The sequence below is a fragment of the Sus scrofa genome, chromosome 1 (assembly GCF_000003025.6).
Source record: "Sus scrofa isolate TJ Tabasco breed Duroc chromosome 1, Sscrofa11.1, whole genome shotgun sequence".
NCBI classification, from domain to species: domain Eukaryota; kingdom Metazoa; phylum Chordata; class Mammalia; order Artiodactyla; family Suidae; genus Sus; species Sus scrofa.
Window position 1 is genome coordinate 117,532,465 of NC_010443.5, and position 15,567 is coordinate 117,548,031.

General features: G+C 37.2%; 1 protein-coding gene across 10 annotated transcripts in view; it reads right to left on the minus strand.

The window, feature by feature from the left end:
- The window catches only part of UNC13C (unc-13 homolog C), a 602,011-nt gene that overhangs the window by 369,350 nt on the left and 217,094 nt on the right, over positions 1-15,567 (minus strand). The gene's annotated exons all lie outside the window — the stretch shown is intronic.

Here is a 15,567-nt window from a genome sequence, read left to right on the forward strand (position 1 = left end):
TAGGTCACAGATGTGTCTCAGATCTGGCGTTGCTGTGGCTGTGGTGTAGGACGGCAGTCATAGGTCTGATGTGACCCCTAGCCTGGGAACCTCCACATGCCACTAATGCAGGCCCCCCCCCCAAAAAAAAGCTGTGGAAAAGGTTAAATGATTACCATGGTTTTCAGCTGGTTTAGATAAATGCAAAGATCCAGGACTCGAGGACCTTGCCCAATGAAAAGCAGAGACACTGACTACCACACCTAGTGACCACCTGCCTTTTTGGATAGTTCCAAATGCTGAAGCTTTCAACATACATGGCCTGCTTTGAAACAGTGATTTGTGAAAATCAAAATGGTTTGGTTTCTAGAACTTTGTATTTCCAGGAAGAGAAACCAGTTTGGGTCAAAGTCTGGTCTGTCCTTAATGGTAAACAAATTACTTTTATTGTAAAAAATACTATTTTTTTTTTTTTGTGTATGTTGCATCTTCACAGATTGAACTCCAAAGTGGCATCTTAAGGATCTATAGACACATTTAACATATTAGTGGTTGCTACAATTTCAAAATTTCCACTTATCTGAATTTATCTAAAGAGAAATGCACAACATTTTTTTAAAATGTTGTATAGGATGTTCAGTGCAATGTTTTTTGTAGTAACAACAACAAAAAAATAGGTAACCTAAATATTCAGCAATAGTATATTGATTAAATGACTTATAGGCTACTATACAATGCGAGGGGTGGTGATAATTGAATAAAGTAAATATATATGTGTATAAATGAAAAATACCTCTAGTACATTAATTAAATTTGCCTATTATTAAATTTAGTATAATCCCATATATGCATGAATATTTATAATGCACAGAAAATATCTAGAAATACATTCATCAAATTGATAACCAGTTACCTCTGTGGGTAAGAAAGAAGAGAGAAAACTGTCCCTATGTTATCAATGTGGTCACGTTCAATGTTTTTATATAAGCAAGTGCCATATTTGCAATTTAAAATAATTTTAAAATATATTAATATTTACACAATAAATTAAGTTCAATAGATTCAATTTGCTTTTTTTATTGAATCAAAGCCGGTCTTTTTATACAACCAAAAAGGCGCTAAAAGCACTGATGATAGCTTCTCCTTATGCTTACTCGAACTGCAAAACTCCTGCTAACCTCTAGCTGAGAGTCAGCTTCTACATCATGAACACCACACTTCACACTGCTGGGTGTTAGCTGGACCTGCCACGGGAACAGGCTACAACAGCCAATAAAAGTTTATCAGCATTTTTTTATCCAGTTTTCATTGACAGAGAGATTGCCTCTTCATTACTGCCACTTAACAAAAGGAGACTTTGTCTAACTGGATCTTTCTTAGCAGCCATGGTCTTAATTCAAATATTTCTAGGTGTACCAATTTGGTCATCTTGGACAATTTACTAAATGCTTCAGACAACTCATGTAAAATAGGAATAAAATCAAAATATTAATAAAGATAAACTGATAATAGTAATTATGCCATAACTTACACCTTTGAGGATGAGGATCAAATACAGTAATACATGTGAAATATTAAAACTACTGCACATAGGTAAGAAGGATGTTAGTTATGAACAGATCATACTTAAGATCATGTACATGAACTAGAAGTTACTTGTAGATCATACAATATAGGAAGAGAGTAATTGTGACACAGAGATAAGAAAGAGGAATGAAAGAAGAGGGGGGAAGAATTAAAGATGGGAGGGAAGAGCGGGTGGGGGGAGAGATGACATTTAAGACTATCCACTGAACCTATGAGCTAAGTTAATAAAGCTTCTATCCTTGTCCAGATTGACCCTCTCTAGGTCAAGGGCTGTGATAGTCACAGTGGCAGTCAAAGATCAAGAACTGCAATCACAAAAGAATCCTTGGTAGCATGCTCTTATGGACTGCAAGAAATTGGACAGTACAGAAGGGGAAAGGGCAGTGATTTTTTTTTTCTTCTTCCCAACTCAACTTTAAAAGACTACTACTCTCTCAGTGTAACATCCTGCTTCCCTCCTATCCTCTTTCCATATTCTTTCTCTCTTCCCACTTGTTCATGCTTAACCCTCCCACATCCCAAACATCAAATATACAGGAAAAGGATTATGTGAGGCAGATTCTAAAAGGAATTTTCCAGTTTTATTTGCTTCAATCTAAGGTTCTGATTCCAAGTGGTTTCTGCTTTCTTTCTTCTGTGAACAGAATTAATAATGACATAAAGCATACATCGATAAACATCCTTTCACCACATTACATGGCAATCATACTAACTAGCTGCCTCCAAGTATTTTGAAATGTTTTGACTCCTAAATAATGTGACTTTAATAACTTTGTAGAGAAACACATTCAACTGTGATAATGGTTGAGAGAGTGATTTATCAACTGCAAAGTGTTATATAAATGAGTTATGTGTTTTCTTCCTATCAATAACAAATGATTTTCTTTGTGTTTTCCTCCTCATGGAACATAAATTCCCAAGCCCCCTGAGAATTTTGAACAATCCTATATATTCACACATTCAGGAATCAATTACACATATATATGTCCTTGAACCTTAAACTTCACCCCTATGTTTGTCAGAACAGCAGTATCCAAAGACCCAGACCTAACATGAGCATTACCAAATAATGAGCCCATGTTAAAAGTGTCTCTGAAATGCATTTCTATCCCATCTGAGTTTGTCATTTCATTAAACCTACATTTTGTAATTTTTAAAATTGCAGTGTGATAAAAATGTCACCTTAACCTTCACAATAGCTCCCAAAATGTTCTTTATCAGGTTATGCTTCTTTATAATTTGACATTTTCATCATTACTCTAAGTTTGTATAATCATATGCGTTAATGAACAATGCCTCAAGTAGTAACCCAAATTTATTTCAAACCTTAATCTTAAAACAAAACAAAACCAAACAAAACTGCCCTAATAGCCTCACTTCATGAATAGAGAGGTACTTGGTTTCATAACAAGATAATTAATTGAATTTGAGTCAAGGTATATGTCATAAACCTACACAAATGTTAAATATTTTTGTGATATTTACCAAGAGGTTCCTGACAAGGAGAGATCTGAAATTATTTAATAACAACAACAACAAAATGATGAAAACTGGAGTTCTTGTCGTGGCTCAGTGGTTAACAAATCCGACTAGGAACCATGAGATTGCGGGTTTGGTCCCTGGCCTTTCTTAGTGGGCTAAGGATCCAGAGTTGCCGTGAGCTGTGGTGTAGGTCACAGACACAGCTCGGATCCTGCGTTGCTGTGGCTGTGGTGTAGGCCAGTGGCTACAGCTCTGATTCAACCCCTAGCCTAGGAACCTCCATATGCTGTGGGTGCAGCCCTAGAAAAGACAAAAAAAAAAAAAGATGAAAACTGAAAAATAGGTAAGTGAATTATTACGTTTAGAGGCAAGAAGTCACGTTCACAGCTATTAGTCCAAATCTAGTAAATAATGAGTGAGTCTCAATGATGAGGACATCAGAGAGAGTCATCACACAGGCAATAGCAGAAAAGTAATTCTGAAGGGAAACCCAGTTCTAAGGAAGAAGCTATTTGATTTCAACCCTCTCTGGTATAGCTGATTGGATTAAGTTGTCCCTAACATCTGGCAGCAAACTAGCGTAATGCTAGCTAATATTTATGTGGCGCTCATTAGGAAGATATAACACTAACCATTACAGCCAATCTTTACAAGTATTATCATTTTATTCTCAAAAAAATCCAATGAGGTATAGGTGCAATTATTTCTCTCATTTTATAAATGAGGACATGGAGGCAGAGAATACTTCAGAATCGCAAAGGTCAATTTCTAGGTCAGAGTTAGCAGGGTCAGAATTTGGCTACCACATCCTGGTGCCTATATGATTACATTCCTCGGGGGACATTTACAAAAATAATGGGAGTGAGGTTTACCATTAATCCCATTTTACCTTTGATAAATCTCAGGGGAATTCCCGTGTGGTGCAGTGGTTAACGAATCTGACTAGGAACCACGAGGTTGCGGGTTCGGTCCCTGCCCTTGCTCAGTGGGTTAACGATCCGGCGTTGCCGTCAGCTGTGGTGTAGGTCAGTTGCTGTGGCTCTGGCGTAGGCTGGCAGCTGGAACCTCCATATGCCGCGGGAGCGCCCAAGAAATGGCAAAAAGACAAAAAAAAAAAAAAAAAAATCTTAGGTTGAGCAATTTACCTAGGCCTGGAAGTGTTTGGCAGAGCTTGATTTCCACTGCTAGAGTGTCTTGTCTCAAAGTCATGTTCTTAATAATTAATATACTTTTTTTGGTAGGAGGAAATCAGAGGTCTGCCCCAGCTGATCTAGAGGTGCTGCTAGTATGTGAAGTTTTAAAAAAGGATCATAAGAATCTCATCTTCGATCAGAAACCCTCCATCACTGTATGAAATAGCCCTAAATGACTCCTCTCCAGTACTCCAGTGTTCTCCAGAGGAACAATGAGCCTTTTAGACCACAGACATTCCAATGGAGATAAAAGCTTCAGGAGATGTGCAGAAATATCTGGAAAGTCAACGGTCCCACAAATTGACAATGGACATAATATTATAGGCTAAATTAATTGAGATGTGTTCTAATTCAACATGAGTTTTATTAAAAATCTGCATTATTCATGGTTTTATTTCTTAGTTCTTTGCATAATCATACCAAATGTTACTGAGTTTAATTATGACTATATACCTTGACTCAGTTTCAGTTAATTATCTTGTTACAGAACAAACAACACAACATGCCTAAAAGATTTATATAGTATTCTATAATTTTAGAAATCCGGTACACAGAAGAGGTAAAGCTGATTTTACTAAGTACATAGTAATTATTTTTAATCCAAAATTGTGCTGACAGCATAGTGAATCTATACAGATTGAAAAGGAAAAGGAACTCTGAGAAGGCACCAAGAGAGTATTGCATTAAACCTATCAAGCAGGTTTTTCTAAAGTAGTACTTTCAGATTGTGGGACAAAGGTGTGCTATTTCCACAAGTGAATGCTTTATGCTTAATTGGTAATATTCAGCGACTTTCTGGTTTCCATTAGAAATTAGAAAATTGGTAGACTCTTTTTATTTCCAAAGGAGTTGTTAAATTAATTGAAGACTACAGGCCTAAAACAAAATCCAACAAAATCAGTGTGTCTGTTTATATGTTTTCCAGAACATAGGAGGCATTAGGCAGGGCTATATAATCAATCTTTTTTAGTATTATAGAATATTAAAGCAATGTAAAATATTAATAATAAATCATACTAACTGCCTCTCCTCTCCTACAGCTGTACTTTTTTTCAGACTTTTAAAAATTCTTTATTATTTCATTACATAATGGTAAACATACAATTATCTATTTTGCTATATTTGCTTAATGTTATATTTTACATGCATTTTAACATACTCTTCTTGATGCTCATTATACATTATACACATTAAAAATTTACCTGCAGCATATTAAGATATGTTTTGCAGGATATTTTCATCTCCTCCTTTTTTTTTCTTTTTTCTTTTTTACTGTCTGAAGAAGATTTCCATTATTGTCAACACTGACTATTTATGTTTGTGTAATTGATGATTCATTCCCACAGCCAATGAATCACCAATTCCTAAAGATTTTTTGATTCCTTATTTCATCAAAACTATGACACCATCTGGATAAGATAAAGCATTACATTTATATATCACTGTGAAAAAAATAAAGTTAATGTCTGAAACCATGCTTTCTCAGCAATTAGAAGTTAACTTTAATACTTATGGAAAGGGTCCTCTTTAAGTGGCTTTGCCGATGGTACAGATTTCTATGTCATGCATATTTTTCTATACATAAAAAGGAAAATATAAACAAAATTGTTATTCCTTAAAATTCTCCTTCAGAGTCCAACTTTTCAGAATTACTCTTCAACTTAGAACTGGCATTGTCCGACAAGGTTTCTCCCAGATTATTGTCCTTTAAACCATAAAGAGCATCAGTAATTGAGCATTATGTAAACGGTACTCCATTCCAGTTATCTCTTGTGTTCTAAGAAGCAGATGGCTATGCTAAAGATTTTGGTGTTGGTGGGCTCTCAATCTTACCAAACAGGTCAAAAGAGACAAATGGCATTACTATCCTTCCTCAAATCATCCTTACCTTTTCTAAACTGAAGCATTAAGAGATTGCAATTATCCAGCCATGCCATTAGCAATGACAGTAAAATTATTATGCTTTCCCAGGGCATATATTTAATAGGTTTATGAGCATGCAGACTTGTAAAGTCTTACAACTGCTGCTTGGCTACCAATGTTTTAAGACACCCTCAGTTATTAAGACGTACCTTGATTTATTAGAAGGTATAAAAAAGTACCTTGTAGAATTATTAAAACATAGTACTTTGGGCAGATGTCTCCATCCTGAACTTTCCCACTGATAGTGCTCTAGTCCAGGCTTTACTATCTTGTCTCTGAGTGTATTTTTTTGGGTTTGTTTTCTTTCTCTTTTCTTTGTGGTTTTTTTTTGTTTGTTTGTTTTTGTCTTTGTGTTTTTTCATTTGATTTTGTTTTGGCCAGCCTATTTTTTACATCGCCGACAGAGTGATTTTTCTAGAACACACATTAGGAGATGTCATTTTTATACTCAATACACCACCTTAGTGCCTACAAGATATAGAACAAAACCCTTATTACGCCAATAAGGTACGACTGGTCCTCCATCTCATCTCTTTCAACATATCCTTCTACTTCCTTGTTCTAGTCACCTTGACTCCTTGTAGATCCTTGGAGGCATCCTACATATTCCCTTCTTGTCTGTTTTCGCTCTATAGAAAAAAACTTGTAGGAGTACCTGTAGTGGCTCAGCAGAAATGAATCTGACTAGCATCCATGAGGATGCAGGTTCAATCCCTGGCCTCGCCCAGTGGGTTAAAGATCCAGTGTTGCTGTGAGCTATGGTGCAGATTGCAGACGTTGACTCAGATCTGGCATTGCTGTGGCTGTGGTGTAGGCTGGTGGTTACAGCTCCGATTTGACCCCTAGCCTGGGAACTTTCATATGCCAAGGATGTGGCCCTAAAAAGACAAAACAAAAACAAAAACAAACAAACAAAAAAACCTTGTAGAAAACTCTGTTTTCCTCAATAGAGGATTTCCTTCTCTACTGGTACTAGCCTCCTCACTGAGTGTCCTAAGCCAACAGCTACCTACCTCTCAAATGAAACCTGAATGTAATGCTCTACCATCCATAAGGCAGATGTAAGTACCTCCTCCCCATCACAATCACCTCTACTTGGCTGTGACCTCAATATCAGGGATGCTCAGTGGGAGGGGCTGGAGAGCAAAGGGAGGAGGAGCAGGGAGAATCATGCCCTCTGTTTTTGTTGTTGTTTTTGTTTTTTCAGATAGGCTTCTTGGTAGCTGTGTGGCTTAAAATTAAATATTTGTTGCTGGGAGAAGAATGTCCTACTTGTTTGAACTGGAGCAGAAAAAAACATTTGAGAATAGTTGCTTTAAGTCTTCTGCCTTAACCCCTGTAAACTGCATTTTGTTCACTTACATGTATGTCCCTGCTACAAAAAAAGGTTTCCAAAAAATTGGAAATAAATCTAACTCCTCTTTAGTTCCCTAGAACCAACTCCGGCATGTAGCAGGGACGAATGAAACCCAGAAAGTCAAGTGACTAGGTCCTGACACTGGAGAGATGGGACATTGAGCAGGCCACGGTCTTAGTTTAAAAACATAAGATACTTATCTCTGAAATAATACCAGAAAAGGACAGGACAGAAGCTTGAGGACTGGGGAGAAAGTTAAGGACCGCACACTAAAGTGTTAGCAGGCAAGGACTTAGTCAATAGAAGAAGAGCATAGTTACTTGACCAGTATTTTTTAACCTCTATAAATCTTATCTCATATGGAAAATGCAAAAATTACTTTCCTAGTGGCATCCTTAGGGGCTTTGATTGAGAAAACATATGTAAGTAGATTAGGCATTATTGGTGGCAATGATTTTATTACAGACTTGTGTAGACAGGAACATTATTTGAAGTTGATCAAATAAAGGTTGTCTCACTGTTACCCTAGGACTACTTACATTCCTCCAAGTAAGGAATAGATTAGTAACAGAGTATCTGGCAGATATACACTCCTGGGTAGCTATCTACTTAAAGAAATAAAGGGAAAGATTGGCAAAAAGCCGAAGCTGTGATTGCACTACATGTGGTATTCCAAGCGCTAACTTCCTCTTCTGATTCACATTTGGTCTAGACATCTTTCCTTTGCTGATCTCATATGGTTAGCACTTTGGCCCTGATTAGGATGCATCTTTGCTGAGCTTTATACCTTTCCTGACCTTTATCTACAATCTTGGTCCCAGTTATTTAATTTTATGTTGGATAAAGTTCTCACAGATCCTCCAACCAAGTTCATTTTTTTGCCAGCTCTAATCCTGAAAAACACTTTTTATCCTTTCAAATAATTGTCTAAGCCCTGACTTAAAACAGAAATAAAATTCACAGCATAAATATCCTCCCTAGTATTAATCATTTCAGACTCCTTCAGTCTTCTCTTCATTACTTACTAGATTCTCTGATTTGTGGCCATCGAGTAGGATTTTGCCTTTACTGAAAAATCCCGTCCACTCCTCTAAATTACCACTGATGAGGGAGCTATTTTAGAGACCAACATGATATCTCTCAGTAAAACCAGTACAGCCATATTTCCTTTTGCCTTGGAGGGATCACTAGTTCCTTGGTTAAGAATGAGATGAGCTAATTAGTCCTATGTATCTGTGAGTTCCACATTCCTGGGTTCAATCAATTGCTGATTGAAAATATTTGGGAAAAAAATAACCTAGAGAGTTCTAAAAAGCGAAACTTGAATTTTCTGTGTGATGGTAACTATCTGCACAGCATTTACGATGATCGACAAAGCAATTATATTTTACTTGCTATTATAAGTAATCTATTTTGTTTTATCTTGGCCGCACTCTCAGCAAGCAGAAGTTCCTGGGTCTGGGATTGAACCCAAGCCACAGCAGTGCCATGCCAAATCCTGAACCACTAGGCCACTAGGGAACTCCTACTATAAGTAATCTAGAAATGACTTAAAGTATGCAGGAGGGTATGCATAGGTTATATGCAAACACTATACCATGTTATATACAGGACTTGGGCATCCTCAGATTTTTGCATCCACAGAGGTCCTGGAATCAATCCCCCACAGACAGTATGGTGTGAATATAATTGGCTTGAGTTTAGAGGCCATGATTGTGTGAAAAATATAAAAAAAAAAAATTATGTGCAGTGGGACAATACTGTACCCAAAAGACCAGAGGAAAAGGAAACTATAATCTATAGCATGTTCCTATCTTGCAGCTCTTTCTCATTCTGGGGATGGTTTAATAGAATAGCGAATTGGCATGTTGAATTACCATCATTTTTAAATGGCGTGTTTTTAAATGGCATGTCTTTCTCCTTGTTCTCATTATCTTGCTTTTTGTCTAGCTCATACATTAAATCTGTGTATTAACTGACTTCATTGAAGTAGGCATGAGTGCCTGGAGCATAGCGTGTATTAATAGTTTTTAAGTATTCTTGAATACTTCCACAAACCTGTTAGCCCTTTCAAGGACATCCATCTTAGAGCCAACTGTTTTTCCTGCAATTTTTTTTTGGATGTCTCCTTTTGATTTTCTGGTTTTTTATACTATCACAATTTATCCAGTTTGCAGAGGTTTTATTTTTATTTTTTGCTTTTTACGGCCGCACTAGCAGCATGTGGAGATTCCCAGGCTGGGGGTCAAATTGGACCTGTAGCCGCCGGCCTACGCCAGAGCTGCAGCAACGCGGGATCCGAGCTGCGTCTGCGACCTACACCACAGCTCACGGCAATGCCAGATCCTTAACCCACTGAGCGAGGCCAGGGATTGAACCCACAACCTCATGGTTTCTAATTGGATTTGTTTCTGCTGTGCCACGATGGGAACTCCAGTTTGCAGAGGTTTTTAAATGCTTACTAACAGCTAATCCAAGTTGAAACATTAAAGCAACCTAAGTAATTATATATTTCAATTGTCTGGTATTTTATGCATATGGAAAATGAGTTGAGAAAAATTTAAATGGCTTGTCCAAGATTCCCAGATTATGGAAGCAAGCTAGAAATCCTCAGGGTTCCCGATCATCACTGGTGTCCTTTCCCTCTCCTTTGCTTCTAATATACAAGAGGTATCAATCCTTGTCCACTTTCCTTAGGTCAAAGACTTTTTCATCACATCCTCTCTCATTGGCATCTTTATATTGGGATCACCATGATTTCATTGCGAATTTTATCAAAGGGAACCTGGAATTCTTTTCCTTGACTTTCTAATCACTAACTTCCCTATTTCCAGTTCATCACGAACAGAACTGCTACATCCATCTTCCTGTGAGTATGCAGCCATGCAACTAACACGATGAAAGTAAAGTCTTAAGAAGACCAGTCTGGCAGTATTGTTCATGATAGAACAGATGGCAGATAAAGGAGACAGAGAGATGGTCTATAAGACTGTTAAAGTAATTCTGGATTCCTTAATGAGGGTCTTGACTAAGGTGGTTTCACCACTTCTCTTTTCAACCCTTTTATTCTGCTTTATGAACTCCAGTAAAATTCCCAATTCAAACTGCTATAATATTTTAAAGAGTAAGTGGCCTCATTGTCAAGGAGAGTCTTTGTATTCTGCTAAATTACTTTCTCTTTTTCTGGGCATCGACCTCTTACAGCTCTGTAATGCCCCTTTAACACTTTAAGCAGGCTTTTTCTTTCAAACCCTTGTTCTTTTGAAACATGGTTTCAGAAGTGCTGACTGCCTCATTATTCACTTTCACATTGTTTTTCAAAAGCTAATGTCATTTTAAAGTTTTTAAAGATATAAAAGGGATGTGAAAGAGTCACCATTCTGGTGGTAAAGGGGACTGCAGATTATATTTCTCATGATTAAAAGTATTTTTCATACCAAAACAAACAAGTGGTCCTAGGTTTTAGTACATCAAGTTGCAGAAGTGAAAACCTAAAATGTAGCTGTTAAACACTCCCCTGAGAATTTCTCAGTGTTCATTTCAAGGGGACAATATAAGGTGTCAAGGATTCACTTCTAACAACTCGGTTATAATACGTACCCTTTAGGACTCATTTCCTTTTAACAGACTGTTTATCAAATAGACAATATAGCATTTTTTAGGACTTTCAATTTCCTACATCAAAAATCCTTCTTACCCTTTTCATGATACTATCTACACCTAATTAAACTCTTAGCATCACATACTACACAACAGAAAATAATGTTACCCCCAAACTTTCTCATGTTTAAGAAATCATTATTATCTGAAAAAGTCCCTTTAATAAAAATTCATGCCACATAAGATCTCAATTCAGAGTGTTAAATACCTAAACTATGCTTCTGTGGCTCAAAACTGTAATATGAAATTGTGTGTATTAATGTTTCTTTGTTTAAAGCTAATTTTCTTAGTAATCTCTCTCTAGAAAAACTCAGCAATCGTTTATACATAGTTGAAAAGGTACAATCACCTGAAAGTTAATGAAACACCAGCTTCTTTATATGCTTTACTTAAAGGCCATTACATGTAATCAAATATCCAATAGCAAAGAAACTACACTTCTCAAAGCTGAAACCTCAGATTCTTTTTAATCACACTGTTCTTTAGAAATTTGCTGCCTATTTAATCCCCTGAAATGTTTAACAATCCATCTCCTATCAATAATGAAAATTAGTTTTTTGACAATCCCTCTTCCATCACTAATGAAAATCTGCAGTATCTGAAGGCAGAGACTAAGCCATTAGGTGCTAGACTTTAACAACCCAGGTTCCCTCTTATTCTCAGACAATTATTTTCTGAATCCTTTTTAGTTTGCTCTGTGCCAAAAGAAACACAAAATAAAACATGACCTAGACTTTCATTCAGAAGAAAGATGCAACCTACCCAGTGGTTTAGCTTTGATAGAAAGTACCAAGACCAACCCTGAGGCTCTGCTCACCGCAAAGAAAAAAGAACAAGAAAAGAAAACTCATGCTCTGTGAATCTCAGGAAGATAACTGACTCACACCCTGGTGATGTTATCCCATGGTTGTCTCATTCCTTTAAGGGATATTACAGAATTTTTACAGTAGAACTAAAATCTACTTTTAGAAAGACAGTAAGTATATACCACGGTTCTGGTTTAAGGAACTGCCAACCCGGGAGTAGGGCTTGGAGGGATTCCAAACACCCAGGGACAAAACATTTTAGAATCAAACATTTACTTTTTTAAATGTTTCTTTGGTCACTGATTGCAAATCTGTTACTTATTTGCCTCAATAGCTTCCTCTGTGCTCTAACTCCCTGGATATATAATCTCACTTCTATGGCTGGAAGACTTTCAGCTCCACTGGATTCAGCAACATTCTTTCACTCACACTAAAGTTTCAAGCATAACTACCTGTCATGCTTAGCAGGAAGTAGCTTCCCAACCTGTCCATCTGCTGCAAAATCATTACTCTGTAATTCATAAAGGCGCTCAGAGTAACTGCTCAGGGTTGTACAAGGGAGCAAAGGCTTAATAATTTAACAAAACTCAATTGTATGATCTTAAACAACTTTTATTTAATAGCCAAGGACCAATTTGACATGCTACCATTGCACTCAACTCATCCTTTTATAATCATAATTACTTGTTCATATCTGATTTTCACTCCCATTATGGACTCCTCAAAATCAGGAACTAAATATAATTTATGTTTCATTTCTAGTATTTAGGATTTAACACATATTAGCATTGGTACACATACTACTTAGTAAATCACTTTACAATTAATGATTGGAAGATCTTTTCAGTTATTTTTTAGGCTTTCCTTTTTTAGGCAAATAAGCACATAAATTTAGAATCTTGAGTAATTTGAAATTAAAACATTGTCCCAGTTCTCTTGTCTTCCACAGAATTTGGAACAAAGGTTATTATTCCACCAGGTATGCTCCACTGAAAATAGAAAAACAAATCATTATTTCTTCAATCCAAAATGTTACTCTTTCTGTTCTTAGCATGGGAGCACTTTATCTACCCAATGCAATCAGAGGTTAAATAGAGAATAAGCAATGTTTGTTCCTGATATGCCTTGCATTTTCAGGTAGAGTTACTGAAATTGAAATAGAGCTTCAAGAAGCACACACTCAACCAAAAGGTAATTACAGTTATTTTTAAAAAGACAAAACTATCTGTTTAACTTAATGTGTCATCAACTCTGCCAGCAGACTGTCAAACTAGTACTCACGAAATACTTTTGAAACCCGATATTTAAAATAAACAAACTTAGATGTAATCAGAATGGAAGGGAGAGGGAGGAAACCAAACTTTAGATTTGGGGAGTGGGGAGGGTTGGCTGTGCTGACTGGAGAAGCAGAAAGTGGGAAGACTTAGCTTATTCTGCATGTCTCCTATAAGGGGCACCTTCTCATGTGCATAATCAGCAATCTTCTCTCAGTATGTGTTGATATTGAAGCTGGTTTCTATGAATATAAACAAGCCTTTGAATTTGAGTAAGAAATCATCTGGCCAGTAGTGTTTATAATTACTTGGGGGTTCCCATCATGGCTCAGTGGAAAAGAACCTGACTTGTATCCATGAGGATGTGGGCTTGGTCCCTGGCATGGCTCAGTGAGTTAAGGATCTGGCACTGCCATGAGCTAAGGTGTAGGTCTCAGACATGGCTCAGAACTTCCATATGCCAAGGGTGTGGCCCTAAAAAAAAAGTGTAGTTACTTTTAATAGGTACATTTCTTTGTATGGTAACTAACACAAAAATGATATAAAGATCTATCTGAATTTTTCCTTTATGTGCATCCCTGTCTGTCCATGCATCCATCACACGGATCTCTCCTCTCAAGAACTCAGCTTACTTCTTTGTGATTACTTCACATGGGCAATGAGGTAAAGAGAATACATGTAAAGTTTGTTTGCAAACTGCAAGCAAAATGATAATGAAACAGAGGTAGCAATCTTCAACCAGTAAGCAACTGCTGATCACAGGATATATTAGTTCCTGGAATCACAACTTGGTCATTTTGCATCCCTAGCAAGATAAAGCATGTGAACTAATAACAATGAAGGTTCCATATAACATACATGGATCTTGAAAGTGAGTGAATAAGTATAAGTAGTCTACTATAAGCTCTACCTTAGAACCTGGGGGCAACCCATCAAGGAAAACAGACTCTTGTCATACATCAAAATGCTACTGTAGGGGATAGAAATTGAGTTTCAATCCTGGTCTGAGTCCTACTCATAGGCTAAGCAGCCAGCCGTCATGCAAACTTAATCCCTTTGATTTTTCTCTGAACAGAGCAACTAAGACTAGATTTGTCAAATCTGGTATATCCCTAGAATTCCCACTAACACTGCATTCATGAAATTTGTATATTGAAAGAGAACATTGAGACAAGGGTAGGAGTTGGGCAAAAGGACACTTGGCATTGATTCATTTTATCCAATGCAACCAGTGGTGTATTGGAGCTGGTCTCAAGGCTCTGGAGACCAGCTTCCCCAGGGGGGAAGCCTCTGGCCTCTTCCCTACTCCACATTCAGCAATGCCACTTTGATACTGGCTATGGTAGGATAATGAACACCAGGAAGATATGTAAGTAATACAAATTAGGGCATAATTTTTTAGTTGAGAGCCAGTTGTAAAACAGTTACCCACATACCACTAATCAGAACTCTTGCTAATATTCCCAATAAGGAACTCCTATAATTTGACACTTCACAAACTGAACTCATTTGTTCCTATTCATCTCTTCAATTGGTGTATGCCCCTACTATCTTTTGACATCATCTTTGTATACAAATATTTGAGTTCTTAGTGTCTTCCTCAGAAACAGTACAGAGGGAGAATAGCCATGTCCTTTACAGCAATGACTTCATGGTTCCCTGGTCAGATCCATTCATTTCAACATTTCCTGAGTTCCTAGTGTGTACCTAGATCACTAAGTGCTATGGAGTGCTGGGGGACAATTTTTCATGGGTCTCTTGCATTTCTGCACAACTTGGAAGCACTGATTATTTTTTCCTGATTAACTTTTCAGATATGCTTGTAGAGTGTATGCAGAGATACTGTACTCTTCTGGAGTAGAAGACAGATTCATGTACTGACCAGGAGAATAAATACAGTGTCTCCCTCTAGGCAAAAATTGGCTTGTTTGCTTTTGAAAGATCAAGGTTTCCTAAGCTCAAAAAATGGCACTACTCCATTGCATGCATTGCCTCCACCTGGGTCTGTCTCCACATTGTCCCATGGGGCTTAGGTGATAAGAGAAACTGACACAAAAATGAAGCTCATGCCATTTGCTGTGTCATGAGTACTGAAGCTTTTTGTCACTGACCCACGAGTCTCATGTCTTCTGCCTGCATCTATGAAATTACAATAGGGTAACCTGTCAGCTGGTAAGCAGGGTAAAAAATCAGACCCTTCACAGTTCCTGACATGGGGTACATAAAATAAGGTTATTCTTGGCCTTGAAGGGAAATATAAACTTGCTGAGATATGATAATGTATGAATATATATAATTATAAAGCT